A 14,609-nucleotide genomic window follows, 5' to 3' on the forward strand; every position below is an offset into this window, starting at 1 on the left:
CAACACGGTTCAGCCTATTTCCAGTTGGTACTGGAACCTTCAAACTTGTTAACTTGTTTTAACTACCTTTCACTAACAATTAGAATTTTTTTGTAATTAAAAAAAAAAAATTAGATGCATTTAAAAAATACTGTTTGAAATAGAAACACAAAAAAGTTGACTAAAATGGTCAGAAAAAAAAAATCATGTCTGAAACGGAAACATTTCATTCTGAAAATTCCCTTAACAATTGAAGTCCACACTGACATCAACTGAGAAGAGAGAAAAAGATGCTACGTGGTATTTCTGAAAGATTTATTCCTCTGCGAAAATGTTTGTTGACAAAGACAGGAGGAAAAAAAAAAAAGAAACAGAAAAAAAAACCCACACAAAAAAAACCCAAAACCCAGAAAGAAGTGGGGGAGAATACTCAAGGTACAAAAATATATAAGGGATACAAGACCTTCCTACCTCATTCCCAGAACATTTCAGAGCAAGACTAATAATATGATTTTAACGATACCTGTGTAGGAACCAGTTTTCCTACCTGGAATTTCTTGCCTGACAAAGTGATCAAGGCCTCAGCCTCAGGTAACTCATAGAGAAATAATATGTGAGAAAAATATAATTTTAATGTCTTCTACCAAAAATGATGACCAGCTGTGCCCTCTATACTGGCGTTATTAGTTCATTACTTTCAGATAATGGGGAAGTAGCTTTGCTATGTGGTCGTAAGTGAAGTAGACTGGAGTAGTGAGTTCAAAAGTGACAGAAAAAAAAATTTCCAAGAACTCAACTGAGAAGCTAGCTGGAAGAGTGGGGCTGAAGATCTAAATGCAGGAGGTGGATGATTCAGTAATGAATGGAAGGCTCATTTTGACAGCTTGGGCTGCCATCCAAGCTAATTTGTTTCCAAGCCTTCAGTTTGCCAACTGAAGTGGCTGAGAAATAATAGGCCGCCAAAAATATTTCTAAGGAAACACAATGCCCATTATCACTGAAGGAGAAAGAATCTGCACGTTTCAAAGAGGAAAAAGAAATTTGAGATCTGCCAACTTTGGCCAGTTCCAAATGACACAGGAAGGAGCAGTTACAATGTAGTGAAAGGAAAGAAGTGGAGTATTGTTACATAAATTCAAAGTAAAAGTCATCATAAAAAATAGACACAATAAATAGAAGGATGTTTCTTTCAGAGAGAGATGATTTTATGGCTGAGCCCATGCAAGCACTCTATGGTAAAAGAAAAGAGCTAGGGGCATAGGAAAAAATGAAAAATAAATTGGTAAAGAGAAGTAGTACATAATAAAATGAAAAATAATAAGATAATCTCTTTATGTTTGACTTGGTTATCATAGAATTTCATATAAACTGGTTTGGATATTTTATAAACACTAGAGACTTAAAAAATTCCTACACACAGACACTTTGTAGCTCTCACTAAAGTCAACAACAGCAAGGAATGTCTTGTAATTGTCACCAGAGGTTAAGGCTCGGCTTCCTTGTCCTTCCAGTCACACAGCACTTCAATGATCTCAGCCAAGACACTTACGACATCTCTACATGGAGCACTGTGCAGAAATATCCAACTTACCAGTAAGGCCACATGGCACAGCACAAAGTTGTGTTGGTTTTACACCTCAAGTCAGGAAATGGAAAAGCCACGTTCTGTCTATGGCTTTTCCAGATGCAAAGACCAGACCTGCTGAATGGGAGCTGCCAGTCCCTACATCAGAGCTGAAAATACATTGACAGCCACTCTCTGCCTTCATACTTCATGTTTACTAAGATGACAGCTCATCTAGAAAACAGAAGAGAAGCAGGAGATTTGATACACACTTTCCAAAAAGTAAAAGCGTTTTTTTGGAGTAGAGAACCAGATGTTCCCCACTAGAAAAGGAGTTCGCTTTATGTGCAATTAAGCAGAATAAGAGATTTTGAAGTGTTGAGAAACCACTTCATGGCTACAAGAAATACCTATGGAGGTTGTATACTCTTTTTCACCACAGACTTTTATGAAGAGGCCAGGCATGGCCAGCATATATATAAAAAGCTTTTTTGTTGTTGTTTTTATTTATGAGAACACGTTAAAAATTGCTATTATTTGTAAAAATATTTCCTTATTATAATTTTTTCTACCTAGGGTCACAAAATTCCAGTTTTCTGGTATAGTGGTATCTCATCTGCTTTGAGACCTGCTCAGCAAAATACTGAAGTTACCTGTTAGCCTTCAGCTTAGGTTTTCCTAACATTCAGCAGCTGCAAAACTCACCTTTCTTACAAGCTACACACTTGAGGCTACAAACACCCTCTCTTTTTGCCAGCATTGTGCACAAAAGCAAACTAACATTTTCCTAAGAAACTTTCCAGCCTTTTGAATGATACCATCTCTGTGATGCCCCAACAACACATGACTATAGAAACACTTTCTCAGCCTCCTAACCACCTTCCTGATTTGAAGCCTCCTTTTTTTCTGTAAGGTATGTTCAGCCTGCATTTTTAAATGAATGAAGATAGAATGAAACTACTGTAATTTTCTTGCACTAAACAGATTTCTAAGTCTCAAGTGGTTTTAGATGCACTTTTCATGGCAGATGGTATTGAGGACCATTCCTAACAGATTTACGCAGGTGCTCACTACCTCCATTTCCACTGAGAATGGAATCTAGCACTGAAGGTTATTTTTTCTATTTCTAATACAATTGCACTACCAGGCTACTTACTTAAATGGGCACTCAAAGCTAACGTGTTCCCTCAGGGTAAATCTAAACTGCAATGGGAAGGTATGACTGCAACTTATGTAGGCACACCAAGCCAAACTTGCACCTCCTGACCATCAGTAGCAACAAAGCTACACCTGCGGAGGCTTCATTGCAGACGGTATCACTGCACACATATTCACAGAACTGTGTCACCTCTGTTTTCTACAGCAGCTAGATTAAAACTAGCTACAGCAGAATCACGGCCAGAATTAGACTCCTGAAATATTTGAGAACATAAGATATGGAGTCCCTTCCCCTTCCAATCACCCAGTGAATTTCTACCTAACTTAATTTCAGAGTCTTTGTAACTGTCCCCACCTCTTGCCCCTAAAGCCAATAGTGTTTCCATGTGCTCATTTGCAGCAAAGGTACATTTTTAATAAGTATGCACTGTCATACCTTGTGGTTTTTTCATGTCAGTTGTTTTCATGGGTGGTCACCTCTCCACAGCAGAGCCCAAGGGTTTATTCAATACCCTGCAAATTGATTCTTCCTCATGAGAGAGTACTGGCTGGTTGCCACTGAAAGAGAAATAACCATGTTTCCAGAGGTGAGGTTGTTTGTGTTTATTCAAAAAGCTGCATCTTCACAATATTCTATTATTGGAAATCTGAGTATTTTAAGAAATTAACCTTTCAACAGAATTCTGACAAGGTAGGATGTTTTGCTGATAGACGAACAGTATCCTGCCACACTTAAACAGATTAATATTTGTGAATTTTGACATAATTACTGATTTCCTCAACAGATTTAAAGTCTAAGTTTATCTTCATGTTAATCCAATTTCATGCCCAGAACAGAGCAAGCACAACAGAATGTCTTTCGTAACCTTCTGATATCATTAATTATTGCTACATTGGGAGTTACAGCATGGAACAAACAGGTTTTTAAATGGAAATCATTTGTCTCTCAGCAGGGAGACTCAACAGTTTTATTTCCTTCAACACCAAGCTGCATTCAAGTAATCTTGTTTCATGGTGATCCTCCCTCGACAACCTGCAAGTCAATGGTGAAATCCCATCTATTTAGTCCCTGGATTGGTCAAATATGCTGCCCATAAGGGGAGGTGTCTATTTCCTCTCCTAATTGTGGAGGAAGGGTTTTCTATATGTTCAGGCCATGCTTTCCCCAAGCTGTGGGCATTTGGTCAGGTTTCCTGGTGATTTTCCACAAAAGGAAATCCCCTAACTCATTAAAAAAAAAAAATAGATTAATTGACCGGTTCAGTAACAAGCTGCCCCAGGACCCAATAAACTTTACAAAGGGTACATTCCAATTACGACTGGGCTCAGCATGAACCTGATAAGTAAGCCAGCATAATCTTTCTCCAGTATTAAGAATTTTTTTCCTTTTCCCCCATTAATTTAACTCTTTCTCGGCACTTGTGGATTGACTGACTTCTTATTTTCCCTTTCCCTGTTAATGTTAACTCTACTGAACAACTCCCAGCGACATGATCTAACAGGTCCAATAAAACCAACCACTAGTCTACAGTCACTTTCTTGGCACTGCTGTGGCCTTGTAAGAAGGGTTAGCTGCAGTGCTGCCTTCTTCCACACTTTGCCTGTTGTCATAAAATGAATCCAGATCTCAGACCAGGACTGGGAAGAGGGGAAGTGATCTTCTCACAGCAGAAACATCTAGCGGAGCAATTGGAACCACTTGCTAGCAGAGCACACCTACAAGCCTGCCTTCACTATGTGAGAGAGTTGGGAGGGATACAGGGTCTTTTGGTAACAAGCATAACTGCAACAGCAGGAGAAGGAAATAGAAGGCAGACATCAAGTTAGTGAGACACAACCAAAAGTTACTGGCTACAAAACATTCATTGTTTTATATTCTCATACATTAGTCCACCATAGCATTAGGTCATACAGACACATAAGAAAGAGTATCTAAGACTCAAGTACTCCCGACACTTTTGCACCCATCCCTGTTCTAAGGCACCGTGTAGCAAAGCCTGATGTTTGGTAACACATACATGTCAGATGTGAGTAAGCCTGGTTAACCAAAAAGACGAGCTCCTAGTTTTAGAGCTCCTCCTCAGGTTCCCCACCTGAGGCACCAAGCTGCATGCAGATACAGAAGACCATGTGCTTCAACTCATCTCCTCTTTGCCTATGAGGAATATTGTGGAAATTCAGGCTGAGCACGGGGTAGTCCTCAGGTACAACAGAAATCATTTGACCACTCTGGCAGCCATCTGGATGTGGCTCAGACAATCATTGGGCATCTCCTCCAGAGACAGGACACAAAGATCAGATGAAAGTGTCCCATGAACTGCATCTGCTCTGCAGAACCCCCAGCCTGACCCTGCTGCCACACAGCCTGGCGTGGGTACCAAACCCAAAGTGTTCCACTGGACTGAACACTAAAGACAGCCTTTATTCACAGAGGTTTATTTAGAAAACATTCCATGATTAGCCGACTAGTCACATAAAGAAAATTTACACACCTACCTGGTAACTACTGTTACTTTTAACACATAAAAATGCACAGAAATTTGTACAGAAGACACTTAAACTGTTTGGACCTACATTTACTTCTGCTCAGATTCAGAATATCATTTTCATACATTTATTATGGCTAGCCTGCACTGTATTTCTTATAGGAACAAGAATAGCTGTAATTATTGTTGTCAATCAAATTTCCTCTGAAATCCTCAGCTTTACTGTTTCAATAACTCATTTTTACCGGTGGCAAATGTCTTCAACAAACACTAGAGCCTAATTTGCAGTTTGGTTCCCTTGTCATTTTCTGAGTCATCTTGGTGGAATGCTGTGAGGCAAGAAATTAGTTTTAGGACTTTTTTTCATCTTCCCTTTCTTTACATCTGAGGGCTGTTAAGAAGTTTGGTTTCAATAGCTCAGACATATCCAAGGTGTACTACAGGTACCGAAGGTGCAATGAAATACAAAGTTTATCCTACTTCAGTACAAAGAGAATACCTGATAAACTGTTCCAAAGTCAGCCTTAGCACATGCAGGTGCAGCTGTTATTGGTTTCACTGGAATTACAGTTGCTTACAACTGGTGCTGGATTTAGCCCCTTACAGGTAAACTCCTCAGCATCACATAGGGCTCAACTGTGATTGCACACCCATTGATGTAAATCAGAAGTAATTCTACCAACGATGCACAAACCTCAAAGTAGACATCAGCCTCCCAAAATAGCTAAGATGCCAAAAATAAACATGATACAATGCTGATGGATTTATAGGTAACTGACAGTTTTATCCTCACATTCTTAATCAGGTGTCATTGGGAGGTGCTAATATAATTAGGGATGAGATATGGATTAATAGGAAGAAAATATCATAACCTCACTCTTACAATAAAACTGTCCGTACACCATACTTACCTGCAAACTACACCATTCTTCTGGTAGCATGACATTTGCTAAAGCAAAAGCCTGTTGATAATTCTCTATAGTCCTATATAGCACTCTGCCATGGCTGCTCTTCAAAAGGCTGTATTTATCCCCTGGGAAATATAGCTGTATTAATATGACATTTTGTCACAAATTAATCTTAAAGAGGGGTAATATTTTTGACACCGAGTTGAAACTGGAACTAAAAGGCAGTTCAGGTGGTTAAAGTGGCAATATCCTGTAGCAGACTTATATTCCCTGAGATAATACTGTTATGGTGTAAGTACCAATGTACTGGGATGTACCAAGGGGAAGAACTGTGCAAGTCTTTCTTCATTTTAACAACAGACAGACAGGATCATTGGCCTTCTACTCTTTATTATAGCTGGTAGTATAGTAATGCCCACTGATCCCAAACATCAGAGCCTATGGTGCCAGGTGCAGTATAGAATAACAAACCTTGTGCTCAGAAAAAGGAGCCAAGACAGATAATTAGAACCTCAGCTACCATCATGATGGGCTGCACTGTAGAAAAGTAGACAGACAGTTTAACAAAGATTTAAAAAAAAAAATTTCTCATTAAAGCGATTAAAAGTGGCCTGGTCTGGTTTTTAATTGAAGTCCCATGGCACAAGTCAGTTGTGACGAAAGGGATTCTCTGTGATGTGCTTGCTTTCCTGCTGTGGAAGTTCCCAGGCTTTGTACAGTTCATCAGTGCCAGGCTAATTAACACAATGTAATCTTGCCACTTACACCCATTTCCCAATTCATTTGCACATAGCTTCCACTATTACAGAAATCAGGGTAAATTCATAATACAGATTTCCACAGGAGCTGACCCTATCATACAAAGGATGCTGTTAACCTTTTCTATTCCATTCCTCCAAACTACATGATGCTGATGGTCAAGGAAGAGGACTGGTGATTTGATGTACCCAAATATTACCTTATGGGTACTTCAGTGTACATCTCAGCTGTTCTTCACCAATTGCTTGTCATTTGCCTTTAATGGGATCATTTTCATTAAGACTAATGTCTCTTCCCTGGCTGTTTAACTCAATTCCCTCCTGAACCTGAAGGCTGCAGCCAGAGGCCATCCAGAAATATTTGTGTTACATGAAAGACTGAAATACCTACACTTCTGATCCACTTATCTGATCTGTTTAATAGATATCTTTGCGATGTGAGGTGAAGCCTGCTGACCACTAGCCATCATAAAAGATCCTATGGCACTTTTTGCAAGAGCAGAGGGTATTATTAACTCTAGGATCCTGGCCATTTTCCAGTTTGGATAATTACATTCTACTGCACTAAAATTCCCCCTGCAGTTTCAGTTGGGAAACTTCTGTTCTTCACTTCCTCTTTTAACAACCAGAGCAAAGTGTCGCCCATGCTGAATTGCCAACACGTTCCAGACCTGAGCTGGGGTACGAGACTCAGCCCATGGGTACACATTCTGGAAAATGCTCTGGGACTCATTAGTAAGGAGGTGCACAACATGTGACCTAGAAAACCATAAAAACACAGCTCCAGCCTCAGCATTACTGCAGGTTGATCACAATGCTCGTGTGTTGTTGGATTTTACTTCTGGCAAATGCAATCAATATGAAAGGTCTGGGTATCTATCAATGCTGCCCTGAAAATCCCTAGGCTGGACAAAGAGGTTTTGCTGGTGAGCATTTTATCAACTGCTCAAGCAAGTGTAAGAATCAATCTGGCTGAGATCTAAAATTCAGGCCTTTCTACACCTGAGTAATCACTTGGCTGTACTGAGCATCTATAAGTTTTTAGGTAAAAAATGGGTCTTCTGGAAATAGATAGTAAATACAAGCACCACTAATTTCTGTATTGGGGAACACTAGAAAATATTGATCTGAGGGGAGGGTTTTTTACTTGAAGAGGGAACTGTATTTGTTTATCCAGCTGAGTTGATTGCTCCCTCCAAGTACTATTAGCTAAGAATGAAATGCAGCTGTAGCAAGGCAAGGAGGGGCCTTAGGGGTACCATTTTATTGTCCAAGAGAGAGACGGAACAGAAAGAGACAATGTAAGAGTAGGAAGCACTTCTATAACTTTGTCAAGAGAGGCAACCCACCACCTATTTAGTTTTAAAGGTCGGTTTGACTGATTTTCACATGAAAAACATTCCTGGGAAATGTAAGTCTGGGACTTAGAAATTACGACGGCTAAATGGACCAGTTCACTGAACTATTAAAGAAACCTTGAAAACACTATTTCTGTGTTCATTTGAGAGCAAACAGACAAAATTCTCTTCTCTGAATTCCTCCAGCTTAGCATAAGAAAGATGATATGCTGTAGATTCTGTTGCTCCAGGCAACTGATGAGGAACCTCTTTGATGTGCTTTGATTAATGCTGGCTTCTTTGATTCAATGATATTTGGTTCCAGCTCCACTTTAAAAAAAATAAAATCCTTACTACCACAGGGAAAAACATTAAGGACACTTGCCTGGAAAACACTTGGGCTTATGTTAAGAGTTCTTACTCAAGATCAGAAAGTTTTATTGCCTGTATTGTTCTCTCTCCTTTGAGCTGGTCACCTTGACTGCAAGACTGGACACCAGGTGTACTCTCCTGGGGTAGCATTTTCTATCTTTTTGAATGATAGAAAAACAGGAGTGGAAGGGACTTCCAGAGATCATGTCACCCCCCTTCCCTCCCAAACCACCTGATTGTTTCTAGCAGACATTTATCTGTCTCTGTGATGGACGTTTCATACTCCCCCAGAGTGATCTATTTTGGAATTTGACTATCCTACCCACTCACACTTTCAGACAGAGATGCTTTCAGGAAACATTAGACCTCCAGAGAAATACAGCCACTTCTGTAGTAAACTGTGGAAGCTGTATAAAAATACACAGAGCACATCACTTCAGTAATGTTTGATTAAAAAGTGAAAATGGATTATGTATCCAGCTCATGTGGAAAGGGATTCAGTTAGAGTCGGAACAGCTGGAACCTACCAGAATTCCCTGGCTATTCCACAACTTTGGGATTTTATCATTGCTAATTTTAAGTCCAGCAGTTTTGGATTAATCAGACCAGATCACAATACCAAGCTATCTTGGTCTGATGTTCAGTTAGGAGTAGAAGAAATGGAGCCAGCAACCAGGAGGAAAAGAAGACCACCTATCATGTTTCATTCACAGGGCAGACATCCTCAAGCTCTCAGTCCAAGAAAACTCCCACTTGTTTCTGAAGAAGCTGTTCAAAAGCAGCATTTTCCTGAATGGATCAGTACAGCTTATAGACTAAAGGCTATTCTAGAATAAGCCAATGGCATTTTTATACTGCTTTGAGTTAGTATCAGTCTACACTGCAATGTGTACATTGATGGTGGTTTAAGTTAAGATTTTTTTCAATTTTTTTTTTAAGAAATGTGAATTCCCGTATGCCCTACTTTGGTAGCTTAAAGATTGTAGGAGGTCAAAAAAAAATAGGTCAGTGAAAATAACATTGCAACAAGAAATTAATTGCAAAGAACGTTTAATATGACAGGGGACTACATAAAATCCTATTATATTTCTTTACTATCTTACTCAGTAGTCTGTACTATTGCTATACTCAAAGGCCAGGGCAGTCTCCCAGGGTAAATTGCTACATTAGTTTGACATTTCTGGCTCCAATTAACCTTATATTTGAGCTATTTTCCAAGGGTTTTTTAAAAAAAATCTGTGATAAGGTTATGTTTTTTCTATTAGAGTTTCAATTGCTTAATGGCCTGTTCCTGATGCTAATCCCTCTTTAAACACACCCTAGGTAAGAAAATTAGGCCATAATTTGACAATGCATTGCTTTTGGCAGCAGAACCAGCCTAAGGTATTCCAACCTCTCCCTCCTTGCCCCTGTCCTCACAGGACAACACACTATCCTCTCCTTTGCACCCACCCGACTAAAGTGCTGCACTGCAATCTAGGAACTAATCTGGCTCCAAAAGCTGGCCAAACCTCTTATTTTATCAAGTCTGGATTGTGAAGGAATCAGAACAGAGAGGATCTCTGGTTTGACAAGGAAAGCAGAATAACATCCAAGTCTTGCAATTAAGGGCAATGGATCAAATCACACCTTAGACACTCCAGTTAGCCTGGCTGTAAATGTTAAGTATGAACATCACGAGGGCACATATGGAGAGGACACGTAGCCAGGTGGAGGTCACTGAGCAGGATCCACAGCACTGTTGCACTGAAGATAGCAAAGCCACCAAATTACAGCTGTTGTGGTTCTGGCCTGATTACCTTTTGTTTATAGCAGTACAGCCACTTATAAAAATAAAACATGGTAACTTCCACCACGGGATGGATGGTGCAAGATCCTGCTCTCTTTCCTCGAGCTTTAAGGTGCAATTGCACTACACTCCTGAAGTGGTACCACATTACCATGAGGGAGGGAGACTGCCATATTCCACTCATTCCTAGGCATGACTTCACATTTGCATCTCAGGGGATCATGCGGGAAAGGCATAAATTGGATTAGAGAGGTCTTCCATGTGCAAAGTAACCTTGATCAAGAAGAAACAAGATTTATCTCCCAATCTACATAATAGTTCAAAATAACATGGAAACAAGCAATGCAAACAATTGTCTCAAAAAGGGAAGAGCAGGACTAAGGTCTTGCTTATACCTTAAGCATAGACTATAAGTACATTCACTATGACACTACTTGCAGCTATTACTAGCATTTTGAATAGATATCTCCAATTCAGAAAATGCTGCCAAGAGCATGCAAAAATTTGTTGAGAACCAATGAACCCTGCCCACAGCCACAGATCCAGCCAGATCAATATCTTCTGGGGACAAATCAAAGAGAAACAAGAAGAAATTCAAGAAAGCTTTCTCTATGGCCACTTGCCCAAATAATGTTCAGTGAAAAACAGTACCAGCAAAATCAGCTTCCTCCCTCTCCACAGACACAAACATATATTCATTATTTGAACTTCACCAGAAAGTACTTCTTGGGAATAAGTCTTGGTCTGTAATTTGCTGGCAAGCGGTTTGCTCCAAGTATGAAATTTTCAAAACATGAAATTCAAGCTATGTGACCTACAGTTTGGCAGAAGAGTCAATTTTAATGCTTTAATCATGATTCTGATATAAATGCTTACATTTATGAATGCAAATTCATTAGCTACGAGCATTTGCCAAAAAAAATGTCTTTTTGAAACATTCCCAATGTCAAGTCTGTTTATTTTAATGTTTCCAGAATAGAATTACTCAGGAAGTGAAACATCTTAGATTTTATTTTTATTTTCATCTTAATGTAGTTCAAATGGAAAGAATAATAGCTAGATTTTGCAGATCCATTCAGCTCTAGTATTAGGTAAGGGGTAATAATACTGCACAAAGCATCATAGAGACAACTACAGAAGTGCGAGAGCTGAGATATGGTTGGCAAGGAAACCACAATTTACAATAGCCTGGATTTTCATATGCAGAATCTACAGCCTTGTAATGTTAATTACGTACAGCAAGGCAACACTCTGCTTCTGAAGTCAAGTCACTCCATTGACTACCACATGAGCCAAGCTAAGCAGATACTGTGTACTTCACCACGCAGAATTTCTCTGATAGATTCAATGGAAGTAAATGACAAAATTCTCCTTTTTTTCAGTGGACAAAGATCAAGTCCTTGGGCCTTATTTTGTTTATTTTAATCCATTCTTAATGCCATTTACCATCCAAAACTAAACAGTATGGTAAAATCCACATGAAGCAATACAGTCCTCTACTTAAAAAACAAACAAGGGGATTTTGGAGATAACAGTGAGAAAATAATCATGGCTAAGATTTTCAAAAGACTGATACTTAAGTTAGGTATTTTAACAAGTCATGGTAAGGTCTTTAAAAGCACAGGAGCTCTTGAAATCACGTAACAAAAATGAGGACACTTATTTAGGTGCCTAAAGAAAATTCAAGTTAGAAGTGAAGTTTCAGTAGCCATCAAAAAAATCCCAAACCTAAAATGATACTTCTGAACTACAAAAGTCATTGACCTCAATCCTGAAATCCTGGTCAGTGTCTTATTAAACTAAGGCATATAGAGAAATTAATAAACCAGATTAAAGCTACTATTGAAACCCAAAGAACAAGTGTAACTCACAGTCTATGTGGAGATATACAGACTTACAGCAGACTTCAGGCAAATTTCAGCTCCAGTTCCTCAGAGCAATTGGCTGTTGCTCTCTCCCTTCTTCTTAGGACTTCAGAATCAAAGGGCTCAACCCCAAAGCTTCAATTTGGAGAAACTTTTCCAGAATTTAACTCTACACTGTTATACTGACAGTGCATTTTGAACCTAGCAGTCTGAGATACAGATCCTGCTAGCATACCTAAAGTCACGAGAGATCCTGCCCTCCACGCAAACTTGCTGTGCCCTGTAGCTAACGCCTGGCCGAGCAAGTCATTTCTACCAGGACATGAGGAGTTTGCAGGGGTGTGAAGCCCGGCACTAGACCCAGAACGCCGCTCAGCCCTCCCTGCTCACTGCTGCCCAAGATCAACAGACCTGACCATTATGTAATCTTCTGCCAATTTGCATTGTAAATGCCATATGAGCACCCCTTTATCCATCTGGAGGTTATCGGCATATCATTTATTTATTGTGTTGTCTAAAAATTACCTTTAGAAATATAAATGCTAATTTGACTGTAAAAAGATTGCATCAATGCAGAGATTCAGACTGGGGGATGTTTTCTACATTCATTAATGCAAAATAAACTGCTCCGGTTTTCAGGAGCTAAGCATCAAGGACTGTGTTTTACATAATTAAAACTCTGAAATTTTAATATTATCTTCCCTGCACAAGATTTAGAATTCAGAGAACACCTCTCCGAGTATTAATTGTGCAGAATAATATGGCTGTCCATCTGTATGATCTCTCCATCCTTTGATGTTTAAATTGATCCTAGTATTCTGGAGATGGCTTCTGCAGAACCGATTTCCTTGTCTTTATTTTAGCTAGGTTCATTCAAAGGGCAAAATATCTAAGCATTCAGCTTTTGACCCTACTAGCAAATATTTAATGTATGAATTAAACTGGACAGGGCTTTGCCAGAAGCTCTCTTCATGTTTTATTTCTGAAGCTATTTTTACCAACATTTAATCGCTTAAATGTAGGGAGATAAAGACATCTCTGACAAACTGTGTTTATTGAGCTAAATGCCATCAAGGAAAGCCCTTTTATTTTTTTATAATGGGTTCAGCGCACTTTGCATCTCTGGCTTTATTCTGAAACACACTGTTATAATCCTAGAGGATGATACAGCAGCTGGTATCACCACTAAATAAATGCACAAGTGGATGGACACAGGAGGCAACTTGACAAAGAGATGGATGGATAAACTGGAAACCGTCTTTAATAGGCTCCCAGGACATAAAAGAGTGGTCTACAATCTCCAGTTACTCTCCTGCCCTTTCTGTATATATTTACAAGGGACCATTCTGTAAAAAACATCAGCAAGCAAACAACAGCCAGACACCTGATTAAAGGTCAAACCAGCAGCAACAAAGCACAAATTAAAAGGGAAAACCCTGATTTTCACACACACACACCCCACTGCCACCAACCAGTAGGCATTAGAGACCAGACTGCTAAGAGTCAGCAAAATCAAAAAAATTTGGGATATCCAAAATATCCAAATATTTTTGGATATTAATGACAAACTTTGGGATGGGCATGAAGAGGAGGAAGGCAGTGAGGAGGAAAGGGTTTTAAGAACAAATAGCCAAAAGGTGGAGAGGGCAGCAGCAGAATGGGAGAATGACATAACCAGGCCACCACCATGTGGAAAGAACATTGGGAGAGAACATGATCAAGTAATTAGCAGGTGGAAGGAGAAGTTAAGGGTCAAAATCAATCTGCTGGGGGCAGCAGGGATGCATTACCACTGCAACTGGCTCTTGACTGACCAACGCAAGAGGAGGTCCACAGGCTGCTAGGAGGAAATTGCTGCCAAATGTTTGCCTCAACTCTGCACTGGCTGCAGCACGCTCTAGAATGGCCCAACCTTTTACTGCATGCCCACCATTGCTGCTTCTCCTACACTTGCTCATTTTTGAGGGGAAAACAGGACTTTGCTTTGCCCCCAGCAGGTAGACAATGAGCAGGCAGTCTGCTATGACAACTAGATTTTTGTTTATCTAAACAAGGGGACAGACATTCCCAAACTAATTCCAGTCCAGAAACCGTTTTAATGCAAGTAATTATACATAATGGTCCCTTCACTTCTGAGCCATCTTGGACCCCAATTTGTTTCTTTTAAATTGTTTTTATCAGGACTGGTCATGGCAAAAGGAGCAACACAACACAAACAGCAAGCATGAGCTAGATCCATGGGGGAGGTTTTTCCCCCAAAGAGATAAGGGGAATTTATACACTCTTCTGATTTCAAGAACACAACTGTGTCTCTGTCTTTCTGAATGACCCATCCTTTGATGTTCAAATCCATCCTCAAGTACTGGACAGTGCACTGGAGAACTGAATTCCTT

The 14,609-nt window shown here is 39.6% G+C and overlaps 1 long non-coding RNA gene across 1 annotated transcript in view; it reads right to left on the minus strand.

The window, feature by feature from the left end:
• The window catches only part of LOC138688307 (uncharacterized), a 78,508-nt gene that overhangs the window by 60,320 nt on the left and 3,579 nt on the right, over window positions 1-14,609 (minus strand). Inside the window, exons 2-3 of the long non-coding RNA XR_011327338.1 lie at window positions 3,138-3,259; window positions 1,571-1,777 (exon numbers count right to left, since the gene is read on the minus strand). This is a non-coding gene — a long non-coding RNA (uncharacterized lncRNA). The remainder of the gene's footprint in view (window positions 1-1,570; window positions 1,778-3,137; window positions 3,260-14,609) is intronic.

This window comes from Haliaeetus albicilla, chromosome 12 (genome assembly GCF_947461875.1).
Source record: "Haliaeetus albicilla chromosome 12, bHalAlb1.1, whole genome shotgun sequence".
NCBI classification, from domain to species: domain Eukaryota; kingdom Metazoa; phylum Chordata; class Aves; order Accipitriformes; family Accipitridae; genus Haliaeetus; species Haliaeetus albicilla.